Below are 19386 nucleotides of genomic sequence, written 5' to 3'. Positions count from 1 at the left end.
TCCGGAGGAGCCGGCCACAGCTAGGGGAGCTCCATAGGAGTTCTTTTAGTTTTATTATTTTGGTTAGAGTTTAGGCACAGGGAGACTGCTGGCAACAGCCTCCCTGCTTCGAGGGACTAAGGGGGGGAGTAGTGTCCGCCCTGTGGGGTCTGAGCCACTATCTCAGCTGACAGGACACTGAGCTCCTGAGGGGATCGAACGTTTGCTGCCACAGGGGATCGTTCACCCCAGCAGCATGCCGCCACCCCCTTTCAGAGCCAGAAGATCAGTGGCGAGTTAGTCACCGGCCCCCCTGGCAAGCGGGGAGCCGGTGTGAAGATGGCGGCAACAGGGTAGGGAGCGCAGTATCAACTGCGTTCCGGGGCTCAGCGATACATGGTGCGTCGCTGTGAGGGGTGCCCTGAGCCAGCGCCTACACCCTACACTGTCCAGCAAGCCTGTCAGGGTCCCAGGATTGCTGCCAGCACAATTCCTCAGGCCTGTATAATCTTCAGAAGAGTGGGAAGACAGCGCCATGAAAGTGGGTGGAGCTTCTCCTCAGAGCGGACCCAGCAGCGTTCAGCACCATTTTCCTGCCTGCAGAAGCGCTGACAGGGAGAGCTGTCCCTCCAGGTCAACTCCAGCTGCCTTGTACGGTACCAGGGGGTTGTAGAAGGGGAGGAGGCTGTAAATCTATACTGTGTAACCTATTAAGGTGCACAGTAAGCGCTAGATAAGGGTTTCCCTATATCCTGAAGCGCTGTGTGTGGGTTGGCTCCAATCTCTGTGGCTCTCTTGGCATTCTTTTTTTTTTTTTTAATCAAGTATTTTTTATTGTTTTGCATGAGAAAAGAACAAAACATAATACAATAAACATTTCTAATAAAAATCTACAAAATCAAAGACGTGCTTTATAAGTAGTTCTTCAAACTATTGCGTTATGTGGATATAGGATATAGTCACATCCACTTATCAGAACAAAATAAAACAGACATAGAAGAGAAAACAAAAGAATCAAATGTTGTGCTAGAAATCAAGGGTAGATACTGAAAGAAGGCGAGCCGGGCCGTATCAGAAGCAGTGCACAGGAGCAATCGACACATGTATACATTATTTAAAGTAGGGGGTCAATAGAGTATGGAGAGTTCTTCCAAGGAGCCCAAATCTTATCAAATTTCAATAAGGAATTATGCTTAGTGTACATAAAGCGCTCATGGGAAAGGGTAGAATTTACAAGAGCAACTTATTCAGCAGATGACGGAGGAGCATGAGCCATCCAGGTGCGAGCAATACACACCCGGGCTAATGTCAGAACAATATTCACATAGAGGCAGGAGTGAAGTGGGAGGTGGTCCCTCAAGTCAAGGCCGAATATGCAAATACGTGGAGTCAGCAACGGGATCTGAATACCCGTACGGGCAACAGACGTCGCAACATCCTCCGAAAGGCGTATACCCACGGGCACTGCCAGAGCAAGTGCCAGAACCCAGCAGCCGGAGCAGAGCATTTCGGGCATTTATCAGAGGTCGAGCCTCCAAATCTAAATAGACGAGAAGGAGTCCAGTAGACCCTATGTAAAATATAAAGCTGTATTTGCTGGAATCTAGCACTCGCCGAGGCCGCACGCGGGGAAGCCAATATATAATTCCAATCCTCCTCATCAATTTCACCTAAATCTTGCATCTATTTAGCCCTGAGGGTGGACAGCCCACCCAATCCAGAGGAGGAGAGAAGGGAGGAGTACGAAGCCGAAACCCCCCCACGAGAAGACAGAGTACGAATTCATTTGTAAACGGGATTCAGAAAGTTGTGGAGCAGAGCCCCGCCACTGTGCCGTCATAGCATGTCGGAGCTGTAAATAGCGAAAAAAATATTGTCTAGAGATACTACACTGCTCAAAAAAATAAAGGGAACACTAAAATAACACATCCTAGATCTGAATGAATGAAATATTCTTATTAAATACTTTGTTCTTTACATAGTTGAATGTGCTGACAACAAAATCACACAAAAATTATCAATGGAAATCAAATTTATTAACCCATGGAGGTCTGGATTTGGAGTCGCACTCAAAATTAAAGTGGAAAAACACACTACAGGCTGATCCAACTTTGATGTAATGTCCTTAAAACAAGTCAAAATGAGGCTCAGTAGTGTGTGTGGCCTCCACGTGCCTGTATGACCTCCCTACAATGCCTGGGCATGCTCCTGATGAGGTGGCGGATGGTCTCCTGAGGGATATCCTCCCAGACCTGGACTAAAGCATCCGCCAACTCCTGGACAGTCTGTGGTGCAACGTGGCGTTGGTGGATGGAGCGAGACATGATGTCCCAGATGTGCTCAATTGGATTCAGGTCTGGGGAATGGGCGGGCCAGTCCATAGCATCAATGCCTTCGTCTTGCAGGAACTGCTGACACACTCCAGCCACATGAGGTCTAGCATTGTCTTGCATTAGGAGGAACCCAGGGCCCAACCGCACCAGCATATGGTATCACAAGGGGTCTGAGGATCTCATCTCGGTACCTAATGGCAGTCAGGCTACCTCTGGCGAGCACATGGAGGGCTGTGCGGCCCCCCAAAGAAATGCCACCCCACACCATTACTGACCCACTGCCAAACCGGTCATGCGGGAGGATGTTGCAGGCAGCAGAACGTTCTCCTTGGCGTCTCCAGACTCTGGTGAGTTAGAATACAGCAACAGGTGAGTTTTAAAATACACCAAGTAACACACAAATTTGCAATACCATTCACATCTGATACAATGTTTGGCCTTGTGCAGTGCAATGGATGTAAAGCATTTGTTTGGAAAGAGGCAGCGTGGAGACTCAGCTGCTGTCCAATCTGTGAGCAATTTTCTCTGCTGAAGGAGGAGATAGCAAAACTGCATGCTGAGATTTGTAAGATGTCTGTGTCTTTGAAGCCTCCACTGCCTCAGAGAGCCACCAGAAGACATTCTGCCTGGACTACTGTGGGCTCTCAAGGGCAGAGGTTTCCAGAGGGACACAGACACCTCCCGCAAGCGGTGACACTGCAAAACTCGTATGCTACTCTTGCAGGGCTGGAAGATACAACTAATAGAGGCACTACAGAACAGGAGGATATGGGGACATCTACCAACCATAGGAACAGGAAATGGAACAGGAAAATTGAATCTCCAAAAAGGACTGCACTTCTTTTGGGAGATTCCATTATTAGAGGAATACATCTGGGAAATGCAAATGAAGTAGAGAAACAAGTAAGGTGCTTACCTGGAGCCACAGCTCCAAGGGATAAAGAGCGCATGCTAAGAATTGTGAAGGCAGCAAGAAAAGATGGGGAGGTGGATGTCATTGTCCACCTAGGGACAAATGACCTGGCAAATGCAGAACTCATTGCTGTAAAAGATGAATTTAGGAAGTTAGGGACTGCTCTGAAGCAGGTGGCAACCACTGTATCTTTTTCAGAAGTATTGCCAGTACACAGAGGGGAAGACAGAACTCATTGCATCAGAAACTTCAATGTTTGGCTAAGGACATGGTGCAATGAGGAGAGATTTGGATTTATAGGCCATAGTCACACCATCTGGCAAGATAGGAGCTTATACAAAAGTGACGGCCTGCACCCATCTTCAACGGGAACGAAAATACTAACTGAACAGTTTGGATGCTTCATCAAGAGCTATTTAAACTAACAAAGGGGGGCAGTGAACCAAATAGGAATAAAGAAATCTGCTCCCCCAACACAGAGGTATTGTTTCTGCAGGCAAAGGGAATAGGAAGCATATCCACAGCAACAGAAGATAATTCAGATCAAAACCAAATAAAAATAGGCAGAGAGAAGAACATAGCTAGGAACAGAAAAAGCACAAACAAAACTCTAAAAGCTATGTGTGCAAATGCTAGGAGCTTAGGAAATAAAATCCCAGAACTAACTGCAATAATGACAAGGGATGATCTAGACATTGTGGCAATTACAGAGTCATGGTACAATGAAAATCATGACTGGGACATAGCTATACCGGGATATACTTTGTTTAGGAAGGACAGAATTGGAAAAATCGGGGGAGGGGTAGCAATGTATGTAAAAAATGCCATAAATACTACATTAATACAAAGTATTGAAGAAAAAACTGAGGCCCTTTGGGTGACCATAGAAACAGGGGAAAAGTTGATTATTCGTATTGGCGTGATATACAGGCCACCAGGTCAGGAAGAGGAACTTGACAAGAACCTATTGCAGGACATAACTAAAATGGCATTAAAAGGAGAGGTAATAATCATGGGAGACTTTAATCTTCCTGATGTAAACTGGGAGGTGTCTGTTGCTAGTTCCACTAGAAGTAGGAACATTTTAAATTCCCTTCAGGGAGCATCCCTCCACCAATTGGTGAGGGAGCCCACTCGGAAAGACGCAATATTAGACTTAATACTTACAAATGGAGACAGATTATCAGACGTAAAAGTGGGTGAAAACCTCGGATCCAGTGATCATCAAGCAGTATGGTTCAGCATTAAGACAGAGACTGACTCGTCCCATACAAAAACAAAGGTGTTGGATTTTAGGAAGGCTGATTTTGTAGGGATGGGAAAATGTGTAAGCGATTCTTTGGCAGAGTGGAGGAACTTGGAAACAGTGCAGGAGAGGTGGAAAACATTCAAATGTGCAATATTGAAGGCAACAGACCTTTGTATCAAAACTGTTAGGAAAAACACAAGGAAAAGGAAGCCAGTGTGGTTTGCAAAAGAAGTAGCAAATATTGTGAGAGCAAAAAAGATGGCTTTTAGGAAATATAAGCAGACACAAAATAATGAAGACAAAAAGATATATCTTGTTAGACAGAAGGAGACAAAGAAGGTAATCAGATGTGCAAAGGCACAAGCTGAGGAGAAAATGGCCCAGTCAGTGGGTAAAGGAGGCAAAACTTTTTTTAGGTATATAAGCGAAAAAAGAAAAACAAAAGGCGGAATTATAAAACTAAAGACGGACACTGGGAATCTTGTTGAGGGAGACAATTTAATAGCAGATCATCTTAATGATTATTTTTGCTCAGTATTTACTACTGAAAGAGAGGGGAAGGGGCCACAGTTAAGTTGCAGGGATATTCAGGAAAATGAAACAAGTACATTTACAGAGGAGAAGGTCCTAACAGAACTCTCAAAGCTGAAAGTGGACAAATCTATGGGGCCAGATGGGATACATCCAAGGATACTAAAAGAACTTAAAGAGGTGCTGGTAGCACCATTGACAGAATTATTCAACCAGTCATTAGCTACAGGAGAAATTCCAGGGGACTGGAAAAGAGCAAACGTAGTCCCACTGCACAAAAGTGGAAGCAAGGAAGAGGCAAACAACTACAGACCAGTGAGTCTTACATCAGTAGTAGGGAAATTGATGGAAACACTCTTAAAAGAAAGAGTTGTAGATCATCTCAAATCCGGCAATTTACTGGATCCCAAACAGCATGGATTCACTGGGGGAAGATCATGTCAAACAAATCTTATTGACTTTTTTGATTGTGTGACTAAAGTGATGGATAAAGGTGGAGCCATGGATATAGCTTATCTTGACTTTAGTAAGGCTTTTGACACAGTTCCACATCGCAGACTGCTAAATAAACTTGAAAGTTTGGGATTGGATATTAGGATTATTGAATGGATAAGATCTTGGTTGAAGGATAGAAAACAGAGAGTTGTGGTAAATGGAGTGCATTCACAGGAGGGAAATGTTACCAGTGGAGTACCCCAGGGATCTGTACTTGGACCAGAGCTTTTCAATATCTTTATTGGTGACATTGCAAATGGGATTAAAGGGAAAGTATGCCTTTTTGCAGATGACACAAAGGTATGCAACAGGGTAGACACACCAGGTGGGGTAAAACAAATGATTGAGGATCTAGGTAGACTAGAGGAATGGTCAAGAGTCTGGCAATTACAGTTTAATGCCAAAAAATGCAAAATCATGCACTTGGGTCTCAAAAATCCTAAAGCTAAATACAGTATTAATGGCACTATACTGGAAACTACTGAGGAGGAAAGGGATCTAGGAGTCACTATTTCAGATGACTTAAAGGCAGGTAAGCAATGTAACAAGGCAATGAGGAAGGCTAGTCAGATGCTTGGCTGCATTGGGAGAGGAATCAGCAGCAGAAAGAAAGAAGTAATAATGCCACTGTATAGGTCATTGGTACGGCCTCATCTAGAATACTGTATTCAGTTCTGGAGGCCATATCTTCAAAAGGATATTAATACATTAGAAACTGTACAAAGGAGGGCAACTAAAATGGTGCATGGCCTACATCACAAAACATACCCAGAAAGACTAAGAAATCTCAATATGTATAGTTTGGAGCAGAGAAGAGAAAGGGGGGACATGATAGAAACTTTCAAATATATGAAGGGTTTTAACAAAGTCCAGGAGGGAAACATTCTCCAAATGAAGAGAAGCAATAGGACACGAGGACATGCACTGAGACTGGAGGGGGGGAGGTTCAGGGGAAATTTGCGGAAAAATTATTTCACAGAAAGGGTAGTGGACAAGTGGAATAGCCTCCCATCAGAGGTGGTAGAGGCTAAGACAGTAGAGCAATTTAAACATGCATGGGATAGACATAAGGATATCCTTACAAAGAAATAAGGAACAAATAAGGTTAGTGATAAAAAAAAAATAATATATAAAAAAAAAAAAGGGGCAGACTAGATGGGCCAAGTGGTTCTTATCTGCCGACAAATTCTATGTTTCTATGTTTCTATGTCACGTCTGTCACATGTGCTCAGTGAGAATCTGCTTTCATCTGTGAAGAGCACAGGGCGCCAGTGGCGAATTTGCCAATCTTGGTGTTCTCTGGCAAATGCCAAACGTCCTGCACGTGTTGGGCTGTAATCACAACCCCCACCTGTGGACGTTGGGTCCTCATACCACCCTCATGGAGTCTGTTTCTGATCGTTTGAGTAGACACATGCACATTTGTGGCTTGCCTGGAGGAAATTTTGCAGGGCTCTGGCAGTGCTCCTCCTGTTCCTCCTTGCACAAAGGCGGAGGTAGCGGTCCTGCTGCTGGGTTGTTGCCCTCCTACGGCCTCCTCCACGTCGTGTACTGGCCTGTCTCCTGGTAGCGCCTCCATGCTCTGGACACTACGCTGACAGACACAGCAAACCTTCTTGCCACAGCTCGCATTGATGTGCCATCCTGGATGAGCTGCACTACCTGAGCCACTTGTGTGGGCTGTAGACTCCGTCTCATGCTACCACTAGAGTGAAAGCACCGCCAGCTTTCAAAAGTGACCAAAACATCAGCCAGAAAGCATAGGTGCTGAGAAGTGTTCTGTGGTCACCACTTGCAGAACAACTCCTTTATTGGGGGTGTCTTGCTAATCACCTATAATTTCCACCTGTTGTCTATTCCATTGCACTACAGCATGTGAAATTGATTGTCAATCAGTGTTGCTTCCTAAGTGGACAGTTTGATTTCACAGAAGTGTGATTGACTTGGTGTTACATTGTGTTGTTTAAGTATTCCCTTTATTTTTTTCAGCAGTGTATATGTAGTGGACAGATACTCATATCTATGGAGTACCCCGTCCTGGTAAAGTTGCCCCACTGCAGTCACTTCATTCGAAATCCAAATCTAACCACCCTCCATTTTAAAGAGCTCAGAAAAATTCGTATTATTCCAAAGCGGAGAGCAGGGGTCCACCGTGGGATCACCCAGCAGCTTCTCAGCCGCCAACCATACTCTACGTGCCTGTTGTAATAATGGGGGGGAGAGAGGTCAGTTGAGTATTTGCTAATAAAAATTGCAACGGAGAAAACAAGAGGCCAGCCCTAACTAAAAGAGCCACAGGAAGGCTCCCATAATACCCGGGGGTAACCCATTTATAAAGTTGTACTAGTTGGGCAGCCAAATAGTATAAACGTATATCCGGCAAGGCCAAGCCACCTTCGGCTCTGGGTCTACTAAGAGTTTTATATGCAATACGTGCCCGCTTGGCACCCCAGATAAAGGAAGTAATATATCGGGAAATCAACGAAAATTGTGAGGCAGGGATATAAACCGGAGAATTCTGTAGTATATAAAGAAATTTGGGTTGAATAATAATTTTGGTAATATTTACACGACCTGTCACAGTTAAAGGGAGTTTCTGCAAGATGCGTGCCTTCATACGCAGATTATCAATCTGAAGGGTCAGATTCAGGGTGACAAAATCTTTAGGGCAATGAGAATTTGAATACCAATTGGAGGGGAAGGTCATAAGAGGATGGAGGTGATGTAGAGGGACTTAACAGAAACACCACCGATTTGCCCAAGTTAATACAGATACCTGTAATAAATCCAAATTCCCGTAATAATTCTAAAAGAGCAGGCAATGAGGGGGATACATCCTTTAGGAATAATATCATATCGTCTGCATACAACCCAATTTTTTTCTCCCGGCCCGCAACCCAGAGCCCCGCTATATTTGCTGCGGCCCTAACTGCGCAGGCCAAGGGCTCCACAGCGAGAGCATAAAGCAGCGGGGACAGAGGACACCCCTGTCGGGTACCCCTCTGCAACAGAAAAGATTCAGTAGTAAAACCATTAACCATTACCCTCGCAGCAGGACAGGAGTATAAAAGTTTAACCCAGGATAAAAAGCTCGGGCCTACCCCAAATCTGGTAAGGGACTCCCAGAGATAAACCCATTCTACGGAGTCAAAAGCACGGGCAGCATCGAGAGAAACCACTATCGCACCGTTCAAATCATCCCCCACCAACTGCATATACGTAAATAGTCATCTGAGATTGATGGTGGTAGATCTGCCCGGCATAAAGCCAGTTTGATCACAATGTACTAGCTCCAAGAGCACAGTATTAAGCCGGAGCGCTAAAAGTTTAGCAAGAATTTTTATGTCAGTCGACAGTAGGGAGATAGGGCGGTACGAGTCTAAAAGAAGGGGGTCTTTACCCGGCTTCGGTATTAGTACCACCAGTGCCTCCGCCATAGATGGGGGAAGAGTGCCACCCTGTAACAACAACTCAAAAAACAACAGGAGTTTAGGGGCAAAAAAATCCAAATGGGCCTTATACAGTTCGATAGGAAGACCATCAACCCCCGGTGCCTTATTACTGGGAAAGGACACAATGGCATTTTTAACCTCCTCCAGTCTAAAGGGGGCATCCAAAAATTGTCGTGACTCAAGACTTAAAGAAGGAACCTCTATTTTCTCAAAATAATTAGACAGTGTTGAGTATGTATACTGTACCCATGACCTATAAACATCCGAAAAGTGTGAATAAAAACTAGAAGCTATAGAAGGGGTGTCATTGCATATAACACCAGACACACTCCTGATGCTATGTACAGTGACGGGAGGCAACTCCTGCCGTGCCAAGTAGGCCAGAAACTTTCCCGAACGATCTCCCTGAATATAAAAATCATGGGCATAAAAAAATAGACTACTCTTCGATTTATCAAGGAGTAAGTCCGTCAATTGCTTATGGACAATCAGCCACTCCACCCGGTCCGCAGCGAGGCCACTACGTAAATAGGTCTTTTCAAGCTCCGCACTCCTCCTCTCCAACTTCCCCTCAAGCTGTCTACTAGATATATTTAGCTGGGCAACTCTGGATATCAATGAACCCCGGAGAAAAGCCTTATAAGCATCCCATATCAACAAAGCATTATCACAAATAGGATTATTAGCAAAAAACTCCTCCCAAAGCGCAATTAGTTCGGAGGCTGCACCCACCTGGGTTAGCCAGAAAGGATTAAACTTCCAGAATGACGCTCCCCTGGATATATCAAAACCTATAGATAACAATATAGGGGAGTGATCAGAAATACCACGTGATAAGTATCTCACCGAAGAAACACAGGGGAGTAGGGAACGTGTAAGCAGTGCCATATCAATATGGGAAAATACCCCATACGAGCCTGAGAAACAGGAAAAACAACTATCAGTGGGGTTACGTAAACGCCAGACATCCACTAGGCCGAGTTCAGAAATCAGACGGGCAAAGGCAGTGGGTCTAGGAGCCGCCTGTTGGGTAACAGGCCTCCATCTATCAGCGGCCTCATCCAAAATAGCGTTAAAATCCCCAATACATATAGCCGGGGCGGAGGGAAAGTCCTGCATGAAGGCATAGGCCTTCACCAAAATTTCAGAGTTATAAGGAGGAGAAATATATATAGCAAGTAACACAAATGCGGAGCCGTGTATAGTGCCAGCTAAAAAGACATAGCATCCTAGTGGATAAATTTGGACCTTAGTACAAACGAAATTCAGGTTTCCCCCCTGGAGTGAGAATGGAAAGTGGAGTGAAACGCCCACCCCACCCAAGGCCTTTTGAGTGAAAGAACTCGACTACCAATAAGATGTGTCTCCATAAGACAAACCAATCCAGGATTTTGGGACTTAATATATTTTAAAACTAGGGAACGTTTAACCTTATCATTAAGGCCTCTAACGTTCCACGAGAAAACATTTACCATAGTGGGATACAGTATTCAAGTAAGGCCACAGTAGGCCAACAGCACTCCAGCACGGTATCAGTCATCCCCCACACAAAAATAAAATAACCATAATTCAGCACGTTCAGCGCAAAATAGCACAAAAAATATATATGAAAATAAAAAAAACAATGATAAGAAAAATAACAAAACCCAACCACCCCCTCCCCGCATACCAACCCAAACAGAGGTATACCTATTCCCAAACATTAGATTGACTCTAGAGGAGAATCAATGAACTTAAAATAAGGAGGGAAATCTGTGGGGCAACTAAACCCCATAACCTTGAGGACCTGAAGTCCCCAGGCCATTATCAGAAGAAACATGCCAGTGCCTAGCATTCACCAGCCCTGGAAAAAAGCTTTTCCAGAAAATCGGTACATTCAAATATGAAACACACACACCCATACATACATATATATATATATATATATATATATAAAAGTCCCTCAGCCGAAAAGTACTGAAAAACAGCCACCATCTGACCCCCATGCTCCAGCGGCACTTGACCCTGGCAAGACGTAGAATAGTATCCCTGTCCTTGTTGTAGTGAAGAATTTTGGCTATGAAGGTCCGGGGCTTGTGCGCCCGGTGGGAGAGGACGAGTAGGAACTCGATGAGCCCTCTCAACAGCAAACTGCGGGGTGAACGAATCTTTTCCAAATGTTGACAGTAGCCAGGATTCCAGAAATTGTTCCGGCTGAGACCCCTCCGTCTTTTCGGGGAGACCCACGAAGCGAACATTATTTCGTCGAAGGCCTCCTTCGATATCCGTCAGTTTGAGCTTGCACGCAGACATCTCTGTTTCCAGGGAAGAGAGAGACGGCCAGGGATAGGTGTGCAGGAGTCTTCCAACGAGGAAATGCGGTTATCCGTCTCCCCAACCCTGTCCCTGAGTTTCTGCATATCTTGACGTATAAGTGAAATATCTGTATGCACTTCTGCCACCCTATCCGCGAGCCGCTTCTCAGAATCAGTGATGGCTTGCAAAAGTTGGGACATGGTAACCTCCGCAACCCCCGCCATATTGGGAGAGGAGGGAGAGGAAGCGGCTGAAGATGGCGAGGAGGACGCAGAGGAGGCCAGAGTCCGTGGGCAAATTGCGCTAAGCGGGCCGCAGCAGAGGCACGGCGCTTGCGGACCATCAGGTTGTCGAATCAACCAAATAAACAGGGGTTTTGTTATAAATCACAGGATAGGCAGAAAAGAGAGGCTCAAGTGTGGCAGTGCCTCTTCAGGGATACAAACTGCAGAGGGCAAATTGTGTTAAGATATAGCAGTGAGACTTGCAGCTCAGGAATACAGAGGAGGGAAAGGGGGGTGGGGGTGGGGGGAGACCAGGCAGGCACCCTCAATATCAGAGACAAGCACCACTGCAGCAGGGAGGATGTATAACTGACTTCCCAGCAGGCTCCAGGGGATAATTCAACAGTAGCACAGGTGTGTCCCCACTACAGGGACTCACAGACAGCCAGCACAGTGCTCCCCAACAGGATAGAGGCAGAGTATCCACTTTCATCCGGATCCCAGCAGCTCAGGCATCAGGAGGAGCTTATAGGAGCAGAATAGCCTATGCTTCCAACCCCAAGATGGCGCCTGACAGAGCCCCTCGGCCCACACAGTCCCAAGCACACAGGAGGGGGGAGGAGGGGAGGGGCGCAGGTCACTCACAGCGGCGGGATCCCCCACCCTCCGCACAGGCAGTGGTGGAGCGCTACAGGGCCAGACGGGAGCGGGCGGCAGAGCTCCGTCCGCGCACGCTGCCAACCACAAGATGGCGCCTTGTGGCGACCCGCGGCCAGCACAGCCATCTCCCAGGGAGCAGAAGGAAGGGAAAGCAGTCCAGTGAGCGGGCACAGCAGCAGGGCTCCACGGGCCGTCCCCCGGTCAAAGGTATGGCAGGAGAAAGCGGCCAGGTGATGGTAGGAGGGCGCAGGACCCCAGCAGGGATTTCCAAGATGGTGCCGGCACATGCAAGGCGGGAGCAGCATGGCACATATAAGTGTATCTTGCAGGGACACAGGGCACAGGAAAACTCCAAAGTGCAGCCCAGGACGGTCAGCAACCGTTCAGACAGCCAGGCAGGGCCAGGTGGGCAAGCACAAGGGCAGCAGGATGCCTTACAGGATTAGGTAGGCTGGGGAGCTAGGAATGCACGTCCTACTCCATATCCAGTCAGGCCACGCCCCCCCTCTCTTGGCATTCTTGGGGGGAAACTGTCTGCCCCTTCCCTGTGTGTGTGTGGAGTGTTTGTTGTCTCCATAAAACTACATCCAGGATTGCGCAGGTCCATGCAAGAGAACCTGAGTGGTTAGCCTCTATCAAAAGTATGATTTCTCAGATTTCTACTAGGGTTGCACAAAATGAAACTGCAACTCAGTTCTTACAGAACTCTATGGCAGTTTGGTCCAGTTCTGTTCCCTCAGGCCCCCCTAGCGTACACTCTCATAAACGTGCTCTTGCCCAGATTATGCAGGATGACACGGATACCGATTCTGACACAGCAGATGGTGAAGGGGATGTGTTGCGGGGGGCGGCATCTCTTGCAAAAGGGGTGCAGTTGATGATTGAGGCCATTAGAGATGTGTTGAATATTGAAGATACAACACCTGAGCAGGTTGAGGAGGCTTTCTTCACTGACAATAAGAAAACCTCGCTAACCTTCCCTGCGTCTAAGGAATTAAACGCTATATTTGAGAAAGCCTGGGAAAACCCGGAGAAAAAATTTCAGATCCCTTGAAAGGTTCTGGTTGCTTTTCCCTTGCCTGAGCAGGATAGGAGAAAATGGGAAAACCCGGCCATTGTTGACACGTCTGTCTCCAGACTGTCCAAAAAGGTGGTTTTACCCGTTCCAGGATCTACCGCGTTAAAAGAACCGGCTGATCGCAAAATTGACACTACGCTCAAATCCATATACATGGCTTCGGGGGCGATATTAAGTCCTACTATTGCCTGTGCGTGGATTTCTAAGGCTATAGTAAAGTGGTCAGGCACGTTCCTTGAAGATTCAAATACATTGGATAAAAGTGACGTTTAATTATTTTTACGTAACATTCAGGATTCTGCAGGATTTATGGTGGAATCCATAAAAGACCTGGGTTCGATGGCTGCAGGTATATCTTCCATGTCTGTCTCAGCTCGCAGGGGACTTTGGCTACGCCAGGGGCCTGCCGACGCGGAATCTAGGAAAAGTGTGGAGACCCTACCCTACACAGGTCAGGCTCTCTTTGGGGAAGCATTGGATGCGTGGCGGCAACCGCGGGTAAGTCACCTTTTCTACCCTCAGCTGCGCCTGCGTCCTTTCGGGCTGTCAAATCAAGAAAGTCCAAGCCGTCTAACACCTTTTTTAGAGGAGGTCGGACAAAATCCAAGAAACCTGCTGCTGCAGGTTCCCAAGAGCAGAAACCTGCTTCAGGCACGTCAAAGTCCTCAGCATGACGGTGGACCGCGCTGCCTGGAGGTAGGGACGGTGGGAGCAAGGCTCAGACGATTCAGCCACATCTGGGTGTCGCCCGTCCTGGACCCCTGGGTACAGGATATTGTGTCCCAGGGGTACAGGCTGGCGTTTCAAGAAACCCCACCTCACCGGTTCTTCAAATCAGGTTTGCCAGTTTTGCTGGCAGACAGGGCTGTCCTACACGAAGCCATTCACAAGTTGGAAGAGTCACAGGTCATTGTACCAGTCCCACCTCATCTGCAAAACTAGGGTTACTGTTCGAACCTTTTCATGGTACTGAAACCGTATGGGTTGGTCAGGCCCATTCTGAATTTAAAATCACTAAACCACTTTCTGATGGAGTAACGGAGTCTCTCAGGGCAGTGATATCAGGTCTGGAGGAGGGGGAATTCCTGTTATCCCTAGATATTAAGGATGCGTACCTCCACATTCCGATTTGGCCGCCGCATCAGGCTTTTCTCCGATTCGCACTGTTAGACAGTCATTTTCAGTTCCAGGCACTGCCATTCGGCCTCTCCACGGCACCGAGGGTGTTCACCAAGGTGATGGCAGAGATGATGGTTCTCCTCCGCAGACAAGGGGTGAATATAATCCCATATCTGGACGATCTGCTAATAAAGGCATCGTCCAATGAGAAGCTGTTGCAGTCCATTGTTTTCACGACTCGTCTGCTCAGGGAACACGGTTGGATCCTGAATCTTCCAAAGTCACATTTGGAGCCAACCAGGAGGTTGTCCTTTCTGGGAATGATCCTTGACACAGAAGTACAGAGGGTGTTTCTTCTGGAGAAGAAAGCGTTGGTGATACAAACAATGGTCAGGGATTTTCTGAGGCCAGCCTGGGTTTCAGTCCATCAGTGCATTCGCCTTCTGGGGAAGTTGGTAGCCTCTTACGAGGCTCTGCAGTATGGGAGGTTCCATGCTCGGCCCTTCCAACTGGATCTCCTAGACAAGTGGTCGGGATCTCATCTACACATGCACCAGAGAATATGTCTGTCGCCGAAAGCCAGGATTTCACTCCTCTGGTGGCTGCAACTGCCTCATCTTCTGGAGGGCTGCAGGTTCGGGATTCAGGATTGGGTCCTTTTGACCATGGACGCAAGTCTCCAGGGCTGGGGTGCAGTCTCTCAGGGAGAAACCTTCCAAGGAAGGTGGTTAGGTCTGGAATCAGGCCTGCCAATAAACATTCTGGAACTAAGAGCCATCTACAATGGTCTTCTCCAAGCGGCCCATCTTCTGCAAGATTGGGCCATTCAGGTGCAGTCGGACAATGTAACGACGGTGGCTTACATAAACCGACAGGGCAGAACGAAGAGCAGAGCTGCAATGTCAGAGGTAACAAGAATCATCCTCTGGGCGGAAAAACACGCGTTGGCGCTGTCAGCAATCTTCATTCCGGGAGTAGACAACTGGGAAGCAGACTTCCTCAGCAGACACGATCTCCATCCAGGGGAGTGGGGACTCCATCCGGAGGTGTTCACGGAGGTAACAGATCTTTGAGGTGTACCTCAAATAGACTCAACAAGAAGCTTCGGCTGTATTGTTCCAGGTCGAGGGACCCACAAGCCGCGGCGGTGGACGCCCTAGTGACTCCGTGGGTGTTCCAGTCGGTGTACGTGTTTCCTCCACTTCCACTCATTCCAAGAGTTCTAAAACTCATAAGGAGAATAAAAGTTCAGGCAATCCTCATTGCTCCGGACTGGCCAAGACGGGCTTGGTATGCAGATCTTCTGGATCTACTGCTAGAAGAGCCGAGGCCTCTTCCTCTTTGGGAGGATCTGCTGCAGTAGGTGCCATTCGCTTATCAAGACTTACCATGGCTACGTTTGATGGCATGGAGGTTGAACGCCAGATATTAGCTCGGAAGGGCATTCCGAACAAGGTTATTCCTACCCTGATACAGGCTAGGAAAGGAGTAACGTGTGCGAGTCCAATACATTTTCTACGGTGGAGTTTCAACTGGGACGGTTTCTCCTCTTCCTGCAAGCAGGTGTGGATATGGGCCTTAGGTTGGAATCCGTAAAAGTCCAGATTTCGGCCTTAACCATTTTCTTCCAGAAACAATTGGCTTCCCTCCCTGAGGTTCAGACTTTTCTGAAAGGGGTTCTGCACATCCAGCCTCCCTTTGTGCCACCTACGGCGCTCTGGGATCTTAGCATGGTGTTATAGTTCCGCCAAACGGATTGATTCGAGTATCTACTGGAGGTTGAGGTCAATTTTCTCACGTGGAAGGCTGTCACTTTGTTGGCCTTCGCTTCTGCTAGATGTGTGTCGGAGCTGGGGGCTTTGTCTTGTAAGAGCCCATACTTGATCTTCCATGAAGATAGAGCTGAGCTCTGGAGACGTCCGCAGTTCCTTCCGAAGGTTGTGTCGGCATTTCATATCAACCAACCTATTGTGGTGCCAGTTGTTACTGACTCCTCAGTTTCATCAAAGTCCTTGGATGTTGTAATGACTCTGAAAATCTATCTGAAGAGGACTGCTCGTCACAGAAAATCGGACTCTCTGTCCTGTATGATCCCAAGAAACTTGGGTGTCCTGCTTCTAAGCAGACAATCTCTCGCTAGATCAGGTTCACTATTCAGCATGCGTATTCTACGGCAGGATTGCCGTGTCCTACGTCTGTTAAGGCCCACTCTACTCGTAAAGATGGTTCTTCCTTGGCGGCTGCCTGGGGTGTCTCGGCTTTACAGCTTTGCCAAGTGGCTACTTGGTCTGGGTCGAACGCGTTTGCAAAGTTCTACAAGTTCGATACTTTGGCCTCTGAGGACCTGAAGTTTGGTCAGTCAGTTCTGCAGGAGCCTCCGCGCTCTCCCTCCTGTTCTGGGAGCTATGGTACATCCTCATGGTACTAATGTGGACCCCAGCATCCTCTAGGACGTAAGAGAAAATAGGATTTTAATTACCTACCGGTAAATCCTTTTCTTGTAGTCTGTAGAGGATGCTGGGCGCCCGCCCAGCGCTTCGTGATCCTGCAGTGATTACTTAGTTCAGTACTGCTTAGTTCTTGGTTAAGTACTGTTTTGTTACTTGGTAAGTAATATTGTTCAGCCGTTGCTGATGTTTCAGGCTAGTTAGCTTGGTTTGCCTTGTGTGTGAGCTGGTGTGAATCTCGCCACTATCTGTATAAAATCCTTCTCTCGAAGTGGTCTGTCTCCTCGGGCACAGTTTCTAGACTGAGTCTGGTAGGAGGGGCATAGAGGGAGGAGCCAGCCCACACTCTCAAACTCTTAAAGTGCCAGTGGCTCCTAGTGGACTCTTCTATACCCCATGGTACTAATGTGGATCCCAGCATCCTCTACGGACTACGAGAAAAGGATTTACCGGTAGGTAATTCAAATCCTATTTTTTTTATGCATCATGTATATTTGGTAAAAAATTTGCATAGTTTCTTTGGTAAGATGTTACTCACCATATCAATCCAAGATAGTGCATTCCCTCGCAAAGGCAGCCTTGGAAAGCATTGTGGGGAAATCATGGTAATATCATTGGATTTAACCTGTATTTACGGTCACCAAATGGTAATGCATGGTGATCCAGATTGAGATCCTCAGTTATTATCACTAATGAAATCGAAGCTGCTTTTATATGTAGCTAAGAACATACCTAGTATTACTACTACTCCACTTCTTCTGGTTCCAGTAGATATACGCAACTCCAAGAATAAGTGTGCACATATACACAATATGTTGAAAAAGTATTCAGAATCCTGACAACAGGGCCATCTTAATGCAGCTGCCCAGGGCCTCATGATTCTATGGGCCTTTGAGCAGGAGCGATCTGGGCCAATGCTTCTGGAGCGTCTTGGGAGGCAGGTATAGAATGTTGCCCAGCCACTCTGACAGTGAATTACACTCAATCAGAGCGGCCAAGCAGCATGCTCTATCTGCCTCCCTGCCTGCAGCCAGACAGTGAATGGCTGTCAGCATGCTGATTGGTGCATGGCTGGAGCTGTCCACCAAACAGAGTGCTGAAAGAAGCATATTTATTCCCACGAATGGTTGGGTAGGGACCCCAGCACATTTATTTGCTCAGGGCCTACAATGCTGTTAAGACGGCCCTGCCTGACAATAGCTCAAATTTTACTAAATAAATCAAGCTCTGAGATGTAGAATTATTATATTTTAATGACATTATTTGAAGTTACAATAACATTGTAAAAGTCTAATACTCTGAGCAATATTGGTTTGAATTCTCTTATGGGGAGTATGTACCAGTTTTGAAACTGATCGGGAGTAAATTCACAACATTCTCCCAGCTGGAATGCTCCTGGGTTTTTAGATTAGTCAGCACCCCGAATTTCAAATCGTGCTACAAAAGAACGGAGAAGAAAAGGAGCTCAAAATACAAGAAAAGAGCTTGAACACACACCTGTATATATTAGACAATTGTCATTACACAAAAATATACAGCTACATAATTCTACAATACCTAGAGAAGGTGGTCTCTAACTCTCTCTATACAGATTATTAACCTAGATCTTCACTAAGGCTAAATAAGAAAGTGGTGTCCGCAGGCACAGTGGATTGAATTAGAGTGGATCCCTCTCCATTAGTGGCAAATATTCAATTTGCTCATTTGATCAAAGGGAAGAAGTAGAGATGGCGTACAGGAGGCTAAAGGTCTGCATAACAAAAGCAAATGTAATTTTAGATAGAGTTTTGTGGATGGAAGGGGGAGAAGCATTTTTTCTAGATTTGACAGTGTATGTATTAGTGGCAATAAAAAACTAACATAAGACATATCATATTCAGGAAAATTCACATGGATACAGCTAGGGAAAGGACCAGGGAATTAGTAATTTGCTATTAGCAAGTCTGATAAAAAGGAGAGCTCCTTAGACTACCATGTGGTATGGTTGAGAAATAAATGGGATGGTCCCATGAGCGGGTACGGGGACTGAATTCCCAGTTAACCAGAACCAAACCATTCCAGACCTTCAAAGTGTCCAAAATAGCGGTGGGATTTTGAGGAGTCCTAGCTAGCTATTTAGGGGTTCAATTAAATCTGTGAGGTGATAATTTGGGGATACTTATTGCTGAAGATCAATTAAGTTTTTTTTGCTTTGGCTTTTTTTTAAATCTGTTTTATTGAGCTTTTCACAATAAAATTCAGTAGGGGTACAAAAAATAAAAATACCAAGAATCTTAAGCAGCACAGAATTTGAATAGTGGAACCAAGAATTGGAATGTCAAAGTGATATACATTACTAAAAGATGCACCAGGGACGAAACTAGGAGTTTCGGCACCCGGGGCAAGGCAGTAATTTAGCGCCGCCCCCCCTTCCCCACCCCAAAAAAAATTGAATAGATAACAATAAAAAAAAATCCAAACTACACCACAAAGTAGTGCAACCTTATTCTCATTACACTGCACAGTAGTACCCCTCATTGACATTACAACAACCCACAGGGGGGGAGAGAGAGAGAGAGAGAGGGAGGGAGGGAGAGGAGAGAGATAGATGAGAGAGAATGTGAAAATTAAA

At 46.4% G+C, this 19386-nt stretch overlaps 1 protein-coding gene across 7 annotated transcripts in view; it reads left to right on the top strand.

Annotated features, from left to right (window-relative positions):
• Positions 1-19386, top strand: part of CCDC146 (coiled-coil domain containing 146) — a 387500-nt gene that overhangs the window by 273980 nt on the left and 94134 nt on the right. The gene's annotated exons all lie outside the window — the stretch shown is intronic.

This window comes from Pseudophryne corroboree, chromosome 6, assembly GCF_028390025.1.
Source record: "Pseudophryne corroboree isolate aPseCor3 chromosome 6, aPseCor3.hap2, whole genome shotgun sequence".
NCBI lineage: Eukaryota > Metazoa > Chordata > Amphibia > Anura > Myobatrachidae > Pseudophryne > Pseudophryne corroboree.
This window is presented reverse-complemented; position numbering and strand designations above follow the sequence as displayed.